Here is an 18,445-nt window from a genome sequence, read left to right on the forward strand (position 1 = left end):
AGCTTAAGCCCTGGGTGGAGCCCAATAATTTCAGGAACTCCTTCCAAAAGTTTGAGGTAAACTGGACACCCCTGTCTGAGATTATCTGTTCAAGAACCCCATGTAATCTGTAGATATGTAAACTAAACAGTTTAGCCAACGTTTTCACAGATGGGATTTTCGGACAAGGTATGAAATGTACCTGTTTGGAAAACAAATTGGTTACTACCCAAATAACTGTATTCCCCCCACTTTCAATATAATTCCACTATAAAATCCATAGAAATTTCCTTCCAGGGAGCAGTCGGTCTAGCCACATTTTGTGGTAAGCTTGCTGGTTTACCAGGAGGCCGTTTGGCTGAGCACAAATAGGACATCCAGCCACATAAGTCTCAATGTCCTTTTACAAGGTAGGCCACCAAAATTGCCTTTTAACCAAGTGTAAGGTTTTCATGAATCCAAAATGTCCAGCAGCTTTAGAGTCATGAGCTTGCTGTAATATTTGGTTTCTCAGCTTTGCTGGCACATATAATTTGGCCACCACCCATGCCAATCCATCTCTAACCGTACAGTTATTTGAGTGAGCAAGGAACCAATCATCAGGTTTTAAAGAATCTCTTAATTGTGCAGTCAAATCATTTGAAAAATCAACCTCCTTCTTTTTCTGGGCTCTGGTAATCACTGGAGCTGCCAACTGTTTGGTTGGGACAAGAGGCCGTACCACTTCTTGGCGAGCACTATTATATTGAGGTAATCTAGATAAAGCATCCGCCATGAAGTTCTTCCCCCCTGGAATGTACTTCAATGAAAAATTAAAGTGCTTAAAGTACTGCGCCCAGTGAACTTGCTTGGGAGACAGCTTCCGAGGCCTTTTCAAAGCCTCCAAATTTTTATGATCCATCCACACCTCAAATGGGTGTTTTGCCCCTGCTAAGAAATGCCTCCAGGTTAACAGAGCCCAGCGAACTGCAAAAGCTTCTTTTTCCCAGGTGGTCCATCTTCTTTTGGTTTCAGTTAGTTTAGGGGAAGTATATGCACATGGAGTCCCCATCTCATTTGCTTGTAGTAACACTGCCCCGATTGCTACGTCACTTGCATTGGCTTGGATTACAAAAGGAGTGTCCATGTCCGGGTGCTGGAACACTGGTTCAGCAGCAAACAATCGTTTCAGCTTCTCAAAACCAGCTTGACATTCCAGTGGTTTACTAGGCTTTGGTTTCACCTCCCATTTGGTTTTTAGAAGATTTGTGATAGGCATTGCAATCTTTGCAAAAGCAGGGATAAATTGACGGTAAAAATTAGCAAATCCCAAGAAACTTTGAAGTTTCTTCCTGGTGCAGAGAGGGGCCCATTCCAAAACGGCACCAACTTTCCCCAGATCCATTTCTATGCCATCATGTGAGATGAGATGTGAGCCTAAATAGTCAATTTTTTCTTGGTGGAATTCACACTTGGACAACTTTACATACAGCTCAGCAGCTCGAAGTTTTTCCAGAACTGACCGCACTAGTTTCACATATTCATCACGAGTCTCCATGTAGATAAGAATATCATCGAGATAAACCAACACCCCTTTGTATATATGTTTATGCAACACCTGATTGATCATTTGCATGAATACTGCAGGGGCCCCCTGTAGGCCAAATGAAAGAAAGTTGAATTGGAAACAGCCGTTAAAAGCAGTTTTCATCCCCTTCCTTAATTCAAACTTGTTAGTATGCTTCTCTCAGGTCGAGTTTTGTAAAAAATTTCCCTTTGCCAAGTGGGCCAACATATCCTTCATCAATGGGAGGGGGTACACGTTCTCCACCGACATAGCGTTGAGGTTTCTATAGTCAACACATAAACGAAGGGAGCCATGTTTCGTTTCACAGATATATAATATACTAGGACTGCTACCCAGGATCTAGCAGGTTGGATGAAACCACATTCCAAATTTTTATTGATAAATGACCACAGCTCTTCTAGCTCCCGCAATGTCATCGAGTACAGTTTCAGTTTTGGGAGTTTCACCCATGGTAAAATTTCAATGCTGCAATCTGTTGAGTGATGGGGGGGAAGCTCGTCCGAGACCTTTTCACTGAATACCTCCTTTAAGTCCCAATATTCCTCCAGAATTTTCTCCTCCCCCTTCAGACTCTCGGTACCAGTGGAGGCCAGCTCAGTGGGATTCTTGAGTTTTGATTGAGATTGCTCCTCCCCTTCTGGGCATTGGTCAGTACGTATGCGCAATGATCCCCTTCTCCAATCAATGTGGCGGTTCCATTTCCGGAGCCCGGGCAACCCCAGTATTATGGGGTTCCATCCCAGGAGCCACAATAAAACACAAAATCGCTCTATGCTTCCCCATAGTCATTTCTATTGGTTCTGTTATGAAATGTGCAGGGCCGCCCCCAACTACCGGTCCATCCAGTTGGCAAAAGGATATGGGCATTTTTAAAGTCTTCAGCCTTAAGCCCATTTTCTCTACTACCTCTGAGCTGATTATGCACCTTGTGCACCCAGAGTCTAACAAGGCCAGCATTTCTCCTTTGCCTCCCGATGTGGGTACCCTTAATCTCACTGGAATGGTCATAGGGCCGTTGTTTGGACTTACCAGTGAGCCGTCTTCCGATTCAGATTCACTCTCTTCAGAAAAGGTTGGAGTTCCCAGCTCCTCTCCTTTCGGAGGGGCGATCTCTACAACCTCCTCCGCTTTAAGCGCCATTTCGGGAGGCTTTGCTGGGGTTTTTTCAGGTTTTCTTCCTCCTCCTGGTGCCCCCTTTGGCTCTAGCTTGGCATGGCAGTCTGCAGCCTGGGGCCCTTCTTCCCACATCAGAAGCATGCAGTGGTCTTGGGTTTTGCTGCCATTCCTCCCTTTTGAGGTTTTAAGGCTTCTCGAGGGCTGGTGGGGGCGGACTTGCTCTAACTAAGACCCCCACCCCCCCAGTGTCTGTTTTGGGTCAGATCAATTTCCAACTCTGCTGCCAGCATGTACCACAGCTGCAGCTCACTGGGGTCTCTTGTGGCAATACAGCTTTGATATACATCTTCATTCAACCCATCTTTAAAAGATTCTATCAGGGCTCCCTGGGACCAGCCTCGAATATGACACGCCAGCTCTCTAAATTCCTGGGTGTAGTTGGCCACTGATCTCCACCCCTGATTTATGGTCTTCATCCTAATTCTGGCCTTACGTTCAGCAAGTGGGGCTTCAAACCTGGCCCGCAGCGCAATCATGAACAGGTCATAATTCATCAGCTATCATTATGCAAAGTCACCATCCACTTTGCAGCTGTTCCCTCCAGTGCCCTTGTAACACATTTAACTTTGGCTACTTCTGAGGAAAAATCCACTCCATATTCCTCCATATGGTTCCAGACTTGTGCCAGGAAGAATTCTAACCCCTTGGGATCCCCCCCCCATTTTACTTCCAAAGGAGGCACCTTTAGAGTTCTATGTCTTCTGGCAATTACTCCCCCCTCTGGGGGGCCCTGGGCTGCTGCTGCCTGTTGCGCTAGCCCAGGTTGATTTATGGGGGTGGCTGCTCTTATTCTTCTGGCTGGGGCTACCTTCCCCTCCTCTCCCTCATACCTTTGATCAGTTTGAGGTTCTCTGATAGCTTCATTTAGAAGATGCATAGCTTGAGTTAGTAAAAATTATTTCTTTCCTTCTCTTGCCATGGCTCCTCTCTTCCACGCTGATGGGTAGTGGTCACTCCTGGAGGAGGCTTTTCCTCAGGATCCTTCCAGATGACTCCCAGGGACCATTTGGGTTTTACAGCTGGTTTTTCACCAAGACTTAATTCTGCTAACAAGTTGGCTTCCCCTGCTGCCTCTAACAGCAGGGAATCTTGTCCTCCAGTCGCTCCCAGGTCTTCTTGGTTGCTGGCTGGATTTGACATTGTGTTCAGACCCACTTGGAATAAAATTTATGAATTCTCTGGGTGGGCTGGTAATGTGGTGATTCAGAATAATGTCAGCTGGTGCTCCATTCAAAATCCAAGAAAGAAATACTTAGACTCCATTAATCAGAGAAAAGATGTCTTTTACTGGAAATCAAGTGGTAGCAACAAAAGAATTCTGAATCTGAGCAAATGGGCGCATAAATCACATATACAAAGTAATGGCAACGTTCCCACCCCCAATAGTTCAATTGGCTCTTCCAATTAAAAGTTGTGTATACCATCATGTGGGCATCTCCAGGTGGTGATGAGGCCTCTGTCCGTTGACCTTGACATATTTTGATAAAGAGTTGCAGCTGCACATAGCATAGGATAGAAGCCTAAGCAAGAATCTACACCCCCCCCCAGCTTATACAGTTCTGTCTTGTAACACCTCCAGCTCACTTCCCATAACCAAATCCCCCCTCCTCCCCCTGTTACTTATGATAGCTGAAAGATGCAAAGCAAAGGGAGAAAATCTTGAAGGTTGACAGTTCCTCTTTAGTAATTTGGTCTTTCTTGGTGTTCCTGATCTGCTTGTCCAGTTTTTGTGTTTGGTGTTCACTGGGATTTAAGTTTGTCTTTTGATGATTCTCCTCAAACTTCATATAATTATTTTGTTGTGAGATGGAAGAAAATAAATTTAATAATGAATAAATAAAAATAAAAAATAAAAGTATTTCACTGTTGTGATCCATCCATAATAACAATGATTCAGCCTTTGTCTGATGATAGGTTGATGGTAGCCTGGTTTTTCCTTTCTTTTCTTTTTTTAGATTTCTGAAGGGTGCTCTAACCTTAGCTGTCAGTTCTTGTATTTTAATGGCGTGTGATATGATAATTTGTCTGATGTATTCTTGGATGTCTCTGGAAAATCCTATGGTTTTAAATGCTACTTATAAAGCTGCAAAGAATTCCAGCTGATTGGCATCATTTGTGTTATAGTTGAGGTCTGTCTGTAGACTATTGTGTTCTGCAGTGGATAATGAGCAGATGGACATGTTGACCATCCGTTCAGGCTTCTTTGACAAGTTTTGTTTGAAGTTTGGTTTTCCTTTTTCCTGCATGTCTCTGGGAAGTACTCATGATGATGGTGGCCAGTTTCTAGTTATAGGGTATACTTTCAAGCGATATGTACATTCATTGTAAATGTAAGTAAGACATCTACAGTATATCCACAAAATATAGTTGATATAGGTAAATCAGCCTAATGCTTGTTTATATAAAACAAGTACACAAATGAAGTTGAATATACATGTCCCAGGATAATGTGGCAGGATCCAATCTGGGTCGGTCACCAGAACCAGAGCTTTTGTCTTCCAAGCTTTCAGATTCGTGCTGGAGCCCATTTTCAGGGAAGTTTTCTCTAGCAGGCCATGTGCTATTCTGTATGTGATATTTATAGTGCCTGTTGTAAGCACTCTGCTAGAGAGAAGTTCCCTAAAAATGGACTCCAACTTGAGTCTGAAAGCTTGACCCAGTATAACAAGTACAAGTGCAGATTCCATGTACATACATAAGAAGTCTATTTACTTCTAAAAATACGGATCAATCCAAAAGTATTTTACAAAATAAATATTTGTTGGCCATATATTACATTGATTAGTAGTCATTCAAATTTAAGGTGAAAATTATGAGTTTATGTATAAATTGTATTGATATGAGAATATGTGCATATAAAATTACATACATATATATATATTCATATGGTCATTTTTTTCTAAACACTAACATATATATGAAATAGCAGCAAATAGCAGCAATATTTGGTTTTCTTCTGAAATGGATGATTTTTCCTGAGATTCTATTCTATACAGGAAAGTTCAACTTCCCAAAAGCCAAAAGGAATTGTTATATCTATTTTAAAATACTGATAGCAAATGACATATATTAACAAACTGCATAATGCAGACTTTGAACAGCAAAGAAAACTAATGGACGAATAGCATAAAATATGAGGCATATTAATATTGAGATTGTACTGATCTACAGGTACACCAGAAACATGCATAATGATACATTTTTATTATAAAGAAAAACAGATTCTTATGAGGTTCAATATACAAAGCAGATTAATTAATCGTAGTAAAGTAGCAAAGTCTTCACAAAGGACTATTGCTTCAGAATCAAAAGAACAATATTGCACATTTAAAGCAGTTAGTCCCCTCTAACAATTTGAACAAAGCAGTTAAAAGATTTAACAGCACTAGATGCAAGCATTTGTATTGACTCGTCAGTACCAAACTACAATAACATGGTTAAAAAATCAACATAAAGCATAAAGTCCAGCAAGAGCATTAATTAGACATATAACATGTGTGAACAGGTGTCATTGTTGATGTTCACACATGTTTTTGTCTAATTAACACTCTTGCTGGATTTTATGTTCTATGTTGATTTTCAACCGTGTTATTGTAGTTTGGTACTGATTAGTCAATATGAAATGCTATGTTCAGATTTATTTATTTATTATTTATTAGGATATATTGCCACCTATTCACACATGGCAACTCAAATTGGCTTACAAGAATATAAAGCATCATATAAAAACAATAAAATATTACACATGCTGTTTGGTTGTTAAAATGTAGAAATATGCAATTTCCTAGTCTCATTTTTTTCTTACTATTTTGCTGGCTTTAACCATTTCTACATACATCATTTCATATTTCTCTTTATCATTCAATAAACAATAATCCTTTTAATAAACGAATCTGTTTATAGCTTTATTTTTAATGCTACCAGGACAATAATTATTGACTTATAGGACAAATAGGCGTCATTTTTCTTTTGTCTTCCCTGTAGGCTAACAAATATGTTTAAAATAAAGAATGCAAATAAAGCATTCTTAACCAAAGCCCACTTTTATTTTGATCTATATTAGAAATTGAAGTGTTTACGTTAAGTTGAATATTAAAAATAGTAAGCTAAAAATCATAACAGTGCACATTATTTTTAATACATTGCTCGATGCAAAAGCACTGATTTGAAGATCAAAGGATTTAGGCATTTAGTGTCTACTGCAGTAGTTCATAATATTCTTTTATTAGCATGTGGATTAGCATGGCTTTTATTTCAATGAGACAATTCAATGAGACAAGTGAGGTTGGAAGCACTGACTCTATTTGTCTATCATGCTAGATCATTTTATTCATAGTCTTTGAACAAGCCATAGCTTCATTTCATATGCTGTTACCATGATTGTTCAAAAATGATGGCTGGATTGAAACAACATGCAGGGCAAAATCAGACAAGTGAGTTTATGATTTAGCATGTCCAAATTCAGCTTTAGTACAGGCATTCATGTACTGTTAGATCTTAGAGTTCCGAGTAGTGGCTACTCAAATGACTAGTATAGCACCCAATTGGTTCAATAACAGCATCTGTAACTGATCCTGTTTCCTGCGACTTCAATTTTAATTAGAAATCTAAACCATTATAATTAGGAAACAGATAGGCATTTAATTGCTTTTAAAAACCCGTATTTTATTCTTTTTTCCAATTAAGAACTTACAGTGATGCTTAGTTCTAAACAAAAATACTTAGCAGAGAAAGCAAAATCTACAATCATGACAGATCTATGAAAAAAAATATTATGCAAAATAGCATTTCAGAGCCTTTCTATGCTAGCAGGATTGGCAGGTTTTTGCACTAAATGTTATATATCATAAATTTAGAAGATATAAAGCACACAGTATAAAGCACTGATGGAAGAAGAAATATTTTAAACTGGTTCTGTATATATTCACATTTTTGTAGGGAAGAGAATCCCATTTTTTTTATTAGTAGATTTTTATGATGCCCAGCTTGCCATTGTTGAGAATCCAAAATTGTCTGAGTATAATAAAGTTAAAACATCTTATTAAGGAATTTAACATTGGATTCTATATATCTAAATTTAAATATTTAAATTAAAATATGAAAAATAGTATTTTCATGGTTGAAAATATTAAAATATGTTTTTGAAGGACTATTTTATTAGTCAATAAAATATACTATCACTTATTACACTTCAATATTTTTAGTTAGTTTTAGGACTCTAGAGAATTGATAAGGATTATTGCTACAATTTTCAATTCTTCTTTATAATGAAACTTGTTTTGATTAAATGAGGACACTAGATGGACATTAGATAGCCAAGGTACAGTTTTCTGTGTGCATTTGTTATTACTGGCATTAAGTACAATTTGATAATTCTAGAATAAGCATTTCAAAATTTGCATTTCATGGATTAATCCTTGGAATTCTTACTTGGAAATAACATTCCACCCTTATTTGGAAGTAACATTTGTTAGTTTTATTTCCAAAAATATACTAATTGACAGAACCAAGTGTCACATTGGATAAGAAATTGATGTTGCATTCGGAGAGGACAATCTTCATGTAGCAAAGGACAGAAATTCCTTGCATCAAGCGCTCATAGGAACTTATGTACATAGGAGAGGGAAGTTTGGTGAGAGAAGAAATAGCTGTGGGTTTTTTACATAAAATATTTGCCTTGGAAATAAATATCAAGGCTTCCTAAAAGTCTACATGATAAGAAAGCTTCCAAGCTTCTTAGTTTCATAAAGACAAATGTTACTAATGTTACCCCAAATATTTAAAACAGGCTAGATATTATAAGTACTTCTATCTTCTTTCCATAATTGTCCTTGTAAATGATTGAAGCATCTAAGCCTCTTCTGCCAATCTCCACCTGATAAAATAAATTTGACCATGATTTCAATCCTGCAAGTGTCAGTGTCAGAAACAGTGATAGGTACAAAAGCAGCAGATCAGAGAAATTGAACACACACACACACACACACACACACACAGAGAGAGAGAGAGAGAGAGAGAGAGAGAGAGAGAGAGAGAGGAACTCCTTGCAACCTATAGCTGTCATGTTATAGTATTAGCCAGGATGTCAAATTGATAAAGGAGGACAAAAAGAAAATAATTGCTCCCCTTCCTTTTATTATCTTGTCACAAACATCTGCAAGATAAGGGAACGAATTGGAAGAAAATCTAGAAGAGAAACTTAAATAGAACAACAAACTTTGATGATCCAAACTCTGTCAAGGATTTTGGAGTACTCATCTCCAATGACCTAAGTGCTAGAGCCCACTGTAACTACATAGCCAAAAAGGCGTTAAGAGTTGTTAACTTAATCTTACGTAGCTTTTTCTCTGGTAATATCACACTACTAACTAGAGCATACATAACATTTGCTGGACCAATACTCAAATTCAGCTCATCAGTCTGGAACCCACATTACATATCTGATATTAACACAGTTGAGAAAGTCCAGAAATATTTCACAAGAGGAGTTCTCCGCTCCTCTACTCGTTGTAGAATACCTTATGCCACCAGACTCAAAATGCTAAACCCAGAAAACCTAGAACTATGCCGCCTTCAGTCTGATCTATGTAAAGTACATAAAATCATACATTGCAATGTCCTACCTGTCAATGAATACTTCAGCTTCAACCATAACAACACGAGAGCAAACAATAGATACAAACTCAAGGTTAATCGCACCAAACTTGATTACAGGAAATACGATTTCAGAAACAGAGTGGTCAATGTCTGGAATATTCTATCTGACTCTGTGGTTTCTTCCCCAAACCCCCAAAGCTTTAACCTTAGACTGTCTACTATTGACCTCACCCCTTTCCTAAGAGGTCTGTAGGGGGCATGCATAAGCACACCAAAGTGCCTACCATCCCTGTCTTATTGTTTCTTTTATATATATTTTTATTTTTCTTATATGTATCCATGTATTCATGACTATCTTTTTACTTATACCTATTATCTTGTAAGCAATTGACAAATACAAATAAATAAAAATGAAATGAAACAAAAAGGGTGGCACCCAAGGAGGTCATATTCTGAATATTCATGTTGATACAAACAAATCTTAAGAAGTTTTTTTAAAGGTCAGATCTTGCCAGGTTAATTAAAATAAATAATAATGTATTATTTATTTCAAACAAAATATGTTTGAAACGAATAATGTATCCCACTTACCTGTATTTTTATATTTATTTTAACAAATAAAAAATATAAACTGACAGGGAGTAAGTTATATTGGGCCCAGTGAAAAATACTTTAAAGTAAGCCTGCATATGATTTTATTGATAGGCATGCATCTTAATTTTAATATCTCAGAAGTTCCTTGCTGAAGCAAATTTAAATCAATTTTATATGACCTCATATTTTTGGGATTATTGTTGATTTTGCAATTTCGAGGTAAAATTTCATATTGTGTAATCATTCCTTCTTAGATGGAAAAATTTAACTGCCATGAGCACATTAATAGTAGCAATAGTAATAAATAAATTTTGCATTTTCTATGTACTTAAAACTATGTCCTTCTATGTACTTAAAACTATGTACTTAAAACAGAGAGCTGATATAATGAGATCCAGAAGTATCCAACTAAAATTATATCTTAGCCGATGGCATAATTCCTTGGGTTGCATAAGTATGCTTGAAATAATTTAGTATTAAATGTTTCTGATGTTACCAGGCATTGAGCTTGATTCAAAAATTTGCCTTTAAAATGTATCTGTTAATAGGAAGTTGGATGAAAGATATTGTTGTCTGATTAAATGACTGATCAACAGATCTAATGTAATAAAATATAACACGTTAATAGTGATTGGGTAATCATAACATTGCAAAATATAATTCCCCTGTAGTTTTGTTCACAACATTATTTTCTTGACTACTTTTCATATTGGTGGGTTGTTGTTTTTGGAAAGGAATTTGGTTAAAGAGTATGCTTGCGTGGTGAAGTAAAAATGTTATTCTTTACAAAGCAGAGTTTGCCGATTCTTGAAGAGTCCTCAACTTTAGGATCAAGTATCATCAATATAAGCAGTATAACATGGCAAAAGAAGCTAATGGGAAATGAGCTCAACATTAATGGGAGATACTTAAAAAGATCTACAACTAAAAGCCCACCTGCAATTAATTCTAAGGGAAAAAAATAGAAGATAGCAAAAGAAACCCATGTAGGATTATGGAAAGCAGGACAGATCACCATGGAACAGTGATCTAAATCAACAAAGTTTGAGAAAGTTGCTAAGGGCTTCTTAAAAAGACTTCTTTTAGACACCTGAAATAAAAAAGAGGAAATAATTTGTAGGTTGGCTGCTCAGTGAAGACAAGAAAAAGCAGTGATATGCAACATTTTGTTTCAGAGTTCTCCAGCACAATAAGAGGTATATTCCATCATACAAAATTAAAGAGTAGGATTCAGATATAGAAACATGGTCAGAAAAGATATGTTTCCTTTGAATAAGTCTGAGTGTTCAAGGTCAGATAAATCAAATATTAGGATAGTGAAGGAACTTGCTGATTGTCTCACCAAAATTTTATTTCTCTGAAAATCCTGAAAAACAGATAATGCATACAATGAAAGAAAAAGACAAATATTATTCCTTATTTCAAAAATGGAGGAAAGACTCATAGCAATATCAGAATATTCTGGACCAGATCTTAAAATGCTTGATCTGTATGTTGAAAGCAATGTCATATTGCTTTAGCATGCAAATTAGCATGGCTTTATCTTATTTCTTTTTGTTATTTATTTTTTAAAAAATTGTCCACTCAAGACATTAAATATGATTCCATTGGCTTAAATAGATAGAACTCAATACAAGAAGCAATAAATTGTCAAATCCTGGCAACAGCTATCAAGTCAATCACTTGATAACCATTCACTATCAGTATGGGTCCCTAGGCCCATTGGCAGAATCATGTTTTCAGGGCTTTGTGATAGAGTGTCAAAGAGGTGGTCAATTTTATCTCTGCAAGTATGATGTTCTAATAGGGAGGAAACCAGCATGGAGAATGTCCTTCTTCTTGGTCTCCCTTAAGAGAGGGGACCATAGCATTCCCTCCATCCCTGCTGTGATAGGTGGGAGATATGCCTGGGAAGAGACAGTACTTCAAATAAATTAGAACAGGACAAGAGTATATATATTGAGCTAATGATAATTCCTGATGAAGCCCAATAAACTAAATGAATTTCAGTGAGAAGGACCTCCTCCTGAATACAGAAATTAGATAGATTGTCTGTTCTGAAAAAGGTAGTATATCCTTAGAAAGAATTGACTTTGAGTTTTAAAATGTTCATAGTCTAGTATTACCATTGTAATCGTAAGTGTATTGTGGGATGAAAAGCCAAATGCCACTCATATTTTTTACCCTACTCCATGCCTACCTACTCCACTTCAAAAAACCAGGCTTCCCCTGTTCCATCAAAAATCTCCAGATGATCAGACAAAAGACCACTTAAACTTTTCAGGCTACATTAGAACACAGGTTGAAATTGACAAAGTTGGTCTCCAATTAAGAACTTGGCAAACTCCCATTTAATTTAATTCCCTCCAGATAGGAAAATCCTTTTGACAACACAAAAATAACATTGCCCTCACCACAGAGCCAGACACCCTCTCCAAATATTTAAATCTAAAAAGATTAAGAATTAGTATGTCTTGCAGGCATTCCCCCACTCCCAGCATTTTCTCCCAATCAGTAATATATTTGCAGGCATATCTGCAAAACTTGTCAATTTTTGTATAAGCATTATTGTTCCCCATTCAATTATTGGTCACCTTCGAGAGCTTTACTATCCAGTACTGTCCAGTACTATCTAGTATGCTGTCTAATAATCTATTCTCCACCTCAAACAAATTGCCCAGGTTTATTTTTATAACCAAGTTTGGAATTTTCTTCTAAAAATATGTTAATAACCTACCTACAATTTCCCACACCCTATTAAGAAACTAAACATTTTCGTTTCTATAACTTATTTTGTGTGTATAACCAACTATTGAGTGGAGCAGCAATATGTACAGCTGAAATAACTGGGCTGACAACCAATTAATTATGAAAGCAATTATTCACCATGTCCTGGTTTTGGTTTTTATTTAAAAAGCTAAACAACTTCACACAAGGATGCCTGAGAAAATGGTTTAGGTATCATACTGAGATCAGCAACATTTATATTACAGAATATGTCAGGATCCACAGATGCTTTTCTCTTTAACACCTGCAGTCTGGAATACGTCCCCACTGAAGTTCATAAGAGCCTACAAAAATATGAATCATCCACATTATTGTAAGCCCTACACATATTGAAGACCTACACATATTGTTTGAATGATTGTTCCAAGAGTTTATGATTTCTTTTACTTTTGCAAGGAGATACTACTGTCAGTAGAGAAGGAGTTATTTGTCGCAAAGTTGAATGGAAAGCCTTATTCCATTCTTGCCCAGAGGCCCTGCTGAAGATTAGGGAGGGAGGGGACATATGTAAAAACATGAATGAACGTGCATATTTGCAAATTAGATAGCCAGCAGTATGGTCCCTGGGACCAAAAAGTTTGCACACTGTCCTATGATGGTCTACATTTTTAATTAAGACTAGGAAGAGATACTGCTTAGATAAGCTGCTTTATTCCTTTACATAAGCTGCAGGGTAACAAGTTTGCTGCTCTGATCTCGGATTGATAATTATTTCCTGTTTTTGCCTTAAGTAAGCACCCAGTCTCTGCAATCACTTATTTTCTCTAATATATAATCTTACCTTACTGATGCCTAATCTAAGCAATAGGAGGGGGGATGGGTAGAGAAAACCATCTCTCCAACATAGTAAATAACTAGACTTAATTAATCAATCCTGATTTATTTTAATTGTTCTTATACATTCATGTTTTGTGGTAGTGTAGTAGTGGATCCACACATTATAACCAGTAATATCCTCCTGGTTAGAATTTTGCATGGTCACTTAAATGTAAATCCTATTAAACAGTAACATGTGTATTAATATGCACTACTTCATGCCAAAAGGACATGGTTTCTGGGTTTATTACAAAAAGGAGAAAAACAAATGCAAAACCACTATTTCTATTAATATGAGTGATCTATCATTTTCAGTCTTGAGCCATACAACTGTGATTTAGTTATATACAAAACCATTATCCATTCTAAAAATTTAGTGCAGTTTGATTGCATAAATATGTTTATTGCATAACATATTAAATATGAAAAAATATTAAAATGCAGTTATCTGTATTAAAAGATTCTTTCTATTTTGGTAAGTAACAATAATGAAAGATGATATGTGTCTTTATTTTAATATGCCTGTGCTGGATAACATTTGTGCAGAGTTATTTCCTCAGATTAATTACTTAATGCTGGATCCCATACCATATTTTGCGAAAATAAGACCTATCCTAAAAATGGTGTAGCTGTGGGATCAGCAATGTGTGTAAAGCACCAAGCTTGGTCTAGATGCAACTCAGCCCCTTAATCATCAGATCGGCTGAGCCAGCAAAGTCCAGAAGCTGCATCTCGTTCTTTCTTTCCAAGGGTCTGGAGGTGTTTTTGGTGCACTTTTGCTAGCCCTGCCCCTGCCCATGGCATCAGGCAACCTCACCACTGAGAGCCCCTCTCTTCCACAGTTTGCCTTGTGGCTCTGGAGCAGGGGGCAACCACAGTTTGTACTCCACCAGGCCTGGAACTTGGGTTTTGGTCAAGCAGTTGCTACGATGAAGCAGAAGTCAGGATCATCTGTTTCCCCTGTGTCTCTGCCTGCTTCTGGTGCCACTGCGCATCAGAATTGCCTGCTTTCATTAAACCAGGTGTCAATCTGGCCTACCATATCTTAGCTTGACTGCAGCCACAATGGGTCCGGAGGCTATGTGGTGTGTCAGGATCACCTTCCCCACTTGCCTCTGCCCAGCTGCTGGATCTGCTGCACCTGCTGCTGCTGACTTCGTGGGGGTTCTTTGCCCCCTGGACATGCTGCTGTCGGCCATCCTGCTAGACTGCTCCTGCCTGGCACAGGGCAAGTTGCATCTATCACCTTCAGAACACTTCCTCCCACTGCCAGCCTGCCAGGGTCCCTTCAAAACCTGAGCTCCAGTGTCCCAGCAGCAACAGGGCAAGTAGGCAGGGCAGACAGAGGCCAGGAAGCACTGAAGGCTTGGCCTGTTGTGGCCATAGGCAAGCGGATGGTGGGACAGAGAGGATCAGGCCAGCAGGAGCAGTGCTCCCACTCCCATGAGTCCCTACACTCGCTGCCTCCTGTACATGAAAAAGGCACTCCCTCAAAATAAGCCCTAGTGATTATTTTCAAGCCTCAAAAATATAAAACTAGGTCTTATTTTTGGGGAAACACAGCATATTTTATACAAACTATAGCATTATGGGAGAATCACAATAACAACACATAGGAGGCAGATGGAGGAGTAGCTCAAGAAGAATGGGGGGAGGAGGAAGGGAGGAGGAAGAGGAAAGTAATCTGAAAATTACAGAGTTAGAATTTAGGAGATATTTACATTTAACTTTAGTGTTAGCCATGACTGGTTGACTATGGATCAGTCATTCTTTTTAAGCTTAGCCTCCAAGGCTGTTTTGGGGAAAACCTGAGGAAGGAATGATATCTATAATTGATTGAGTGGCTCCATGATTTAGAGAGAACAAAACATCAAGAATGTCATTAAACTCTGGAGCCCAAAACTTCCCAATAATATGCCTGTACTGATATGTGCATTATTTTACATTCTGGAAGAAAAAGAAGGATTTAAGTTACATACAGATACAAAGTTAAATTTCTTTTGTGTTTTTTTCTAATTCTACTTTAATAAGTATGGTGTTTTTGTTTTTGTTTTTTGCTTTTTTGTATGCCTTTAAATCAACTGCCTTAGACAAGTCATTGTAGTTTTCTTGGCAAGATTTCAGAAATGGTTTACTTAGAGCTGAGAGAAAATGACTGGTTCAAGGTCACTCATCCAGCTTTCTACCTAAGGGAGAACTAGAATTCAGTCTTCTGGTTTCTTGTCCATACCTTTACCATTACATCAAACTGGCTCTCTAATGTTAGTCTGGTACCTGAAGTCTTATTGTAAAACAAAGAATATAAGATAGTAAAACATCATAACATAATCCTATTGTGAGAGTTTGTTGTTATATCCTTTATTTTAGAATTCCTCAGTCTATCAGTGAAATGTTGGAAGAATTGTAGAAAAGGGACTCTATCCATTGATGTCAGCAGAGTAAGTGACTCAGAATAGAACAGAATAGGATCACATTTGGTATAATGGAAGACTCTGCAAAAGAAAGACTTAATTTGGAAACAGACCAAATCTTCTAGGGATTGTGGAGGAAAAATAATACACACACACACATACAAATCCCTACTGTATCCCTTTGGGAGAAGCAGCTGGGAAGCATGTGGAAAGTTACTAACTCCTCCATTTTAAGTTACTAACTCCTCCAACTCCTCCATTTGTTTCCTCTCACCCCGCTTCTCAGTCATTGAGTCTTTTTACCAAATTGATAAGAATTCAAGGAACCTTAACCTGCATATTTTCCTTGCTTCTTTTTTCAACAGTAATATTTGTTTGTTTTCTATTTGTTAATAATAAGAAGCCCATTTCCAAACAAGAATGCTGGTTACCTGTTTTAACCACACATTTTGGATACAGAATATTTGTAAATTTATATACAAATTGACTACTAATCAGCTGATTTTTTCCCCTCCCCAGATAATGGCTGTTAAAGTCTAACAGATTTTATACACCGAGACTCTGCCCTGAGAGTGTCAAAACAAATGGGAACGCGTCACTTAACTCTGGTACAGCAAAGGATGCTGACCTCAATCCCTGATACTCTTTCTTGTTATTAATCTAGCTCAACAATTCACAAGTAGATTAAAATTAATTCTTCCATTCATAATGCTATATTTTCCTTCTCAGGTTCTGGAGGTTTTTCTGCATTTATCACTTGCCAATGAAATTTACTTTCAATCCATAACAAAATATGGTGGAATATTTCTTACTTCTTATAATATGGGAAAGAGGAAATGTTTTCCAACTATTTAAGAACAGCCAATTAAATATGAGTGCTGCTGATAGATAACCTGGAGTTTCTAAGTGCTTTTACCATAAAGAATTGGCTGAACTTATTTCAATAGTTCACAGCCCTGCTTCATATGTAAGAAATCATACAAGGTCTTTTTAAAAAGATAAATCTTTGCAGTATGCATCGAATGTGTTTGCTAGAATTGCAAAAGAAAAGGATCCAATTAAAAAAACAAGGTTTCTAGATAGATTGAAGGTCCATATTACTTTTCATATTAGATACGAAGTGTTCATTAAAAGTTTTGAAACGTAAATAATTAAAGAGAAGGGGATTAAAAGAAAAGAAAAAAGTGAACTCAATGAAACAATATTAAATTATAAGCAGGACGACTCTGGGAAGCCTTTGATCTCAAGGAGGTCTCCCTAAACATCTGGAAAGAAGTAACCTTATTACTCGAGCCAGAGAGCCGCTCAATTGGTGGCTGTCATTTGAGGGTGGAAGATACATTATTTTGCCTCTTGCCTTGCCAACGGACGCGACAACTCCAAAAGGGGATCCTGATTTCTGAAACTTTGACCTGATCGGCCAATCTAGTATCCTTCGCCATTCCCCTCTGTGCCTTCCCCAAAGGCGGCTACACATTGCAAAATCCTGCCTGAACAAGGCTGCCTATTTACCCATTAATGGCTGTCCTTCTCCCGCTTTGAGAGGTGTGGAGTCCTGGCAGGAGAAGGAGGCATTTTCCTCACTTCAAACCCGGAAGAAATGAATCAATGGGGCACCAGGGCTCCCTTGCTTACCACTTCTAGCCTGAGATTTGGCTCCGAATAGTTTCCCTTTCCTGCTACCAAGCGAGCTCTTCATCCTATGGAAGGCTCTCACTGCGCGCCCAATCAGCCGTTCTTAGCCAGCCATCGGCGGCCAGGAGAGAGTTGCCAGACTGGGTCTGAGGAGAGGAACAAGAAAGTCAACGAGAAGAAACGGCGGACTGGTGAGAAGAGCCGCTAGGTGCTCGGCAGCTTCCCTTCAGTAAGACTTTTTTTCCCCCTTTTTCTTCTAGCGCCAATTTTTTTGGCGGCCAGTAATTCTTCTACCCTTCAGGGAAGAGACTCTGATGCCGCGTGCGAGGAAATAGCAATAACCAGGCAACACCGCCTAAAATTAGAGAGACTCTATGTCGTGCCGAGGGAAAGCGGGCGCGTGGCGGGGGCTAGAGAGGAAGTTAATGAATGTCGCTACGCGACGAGAGAGAAAGAGAGAGCGCAACACGCGAGGGCTGACTAATGTTGAGGAAATGTGGCGACAGGGTCAATAAATAAGGAAACGCTTCTGGGACTCAGAATTTGGCTCAAGAGACTCTTCCCAAATCTAGCTTCCTTCAAAGATGTTGGACTTCAATTCTTTTTGTTCTCCCCAGCCAGTCGTTTGTCTTGCTCTGAGATGTGATGCATAGAGATAATATTACTTTGTTATGCAAATTACAAAACAAAGCTTCTGAGAAGAATTTATAAAGAGGGCAAGTTTATCAGCAGATTAAAAAGGAGTGGGGGGGCGGTCCATTCATGGCTGCCATCTTGACTCTTTTGCCTTTCTCTACACACACATTGAGAGCAGTTCAAGGGAATGCATGAACCTAAGTCATTGTCATGCATAGACCCACTTATCTTACAAGGTAACATACAT

General features: G+C 38.2%; 1 long non-coding RNA gene across 1 annotated transcript in view; it reads right to left on the minus strand.

Moving 5' to 3' along the window:
- LOC148123987 (uncharacterized) overlaps positions 1–17,891 on the minus strand; it is an 81,493-nt gene extending 63,602 nt beyond the window's left edge. Inside the window, exon 1 of the long non-coding RNA XR_015740231.1 lies at positions 17,563–17,891. This is a non-coding gene — a long non-coding RNA (uncharacterized LOC148123987). The remainder of the gene's footprint in view (positions 1–17,562) is intronic.
- Positions 17,892–18,445: the final 554 nt, after the last annotated feature.

Source organism: Pseudonaja textilis, chromosome Z (assembly GCF_049901715.1).
Source record: "Pseudonaja textilis isolate UNSWEBS1 chromosome Z, rPseTex1.2, whole genome shotgun sequence".
NCBI lineage: Eukaryota > Metazoa > Chordata > Lepidosauria > Squamata > Elapidae > Pseudonaja > Pseudonaja textilis.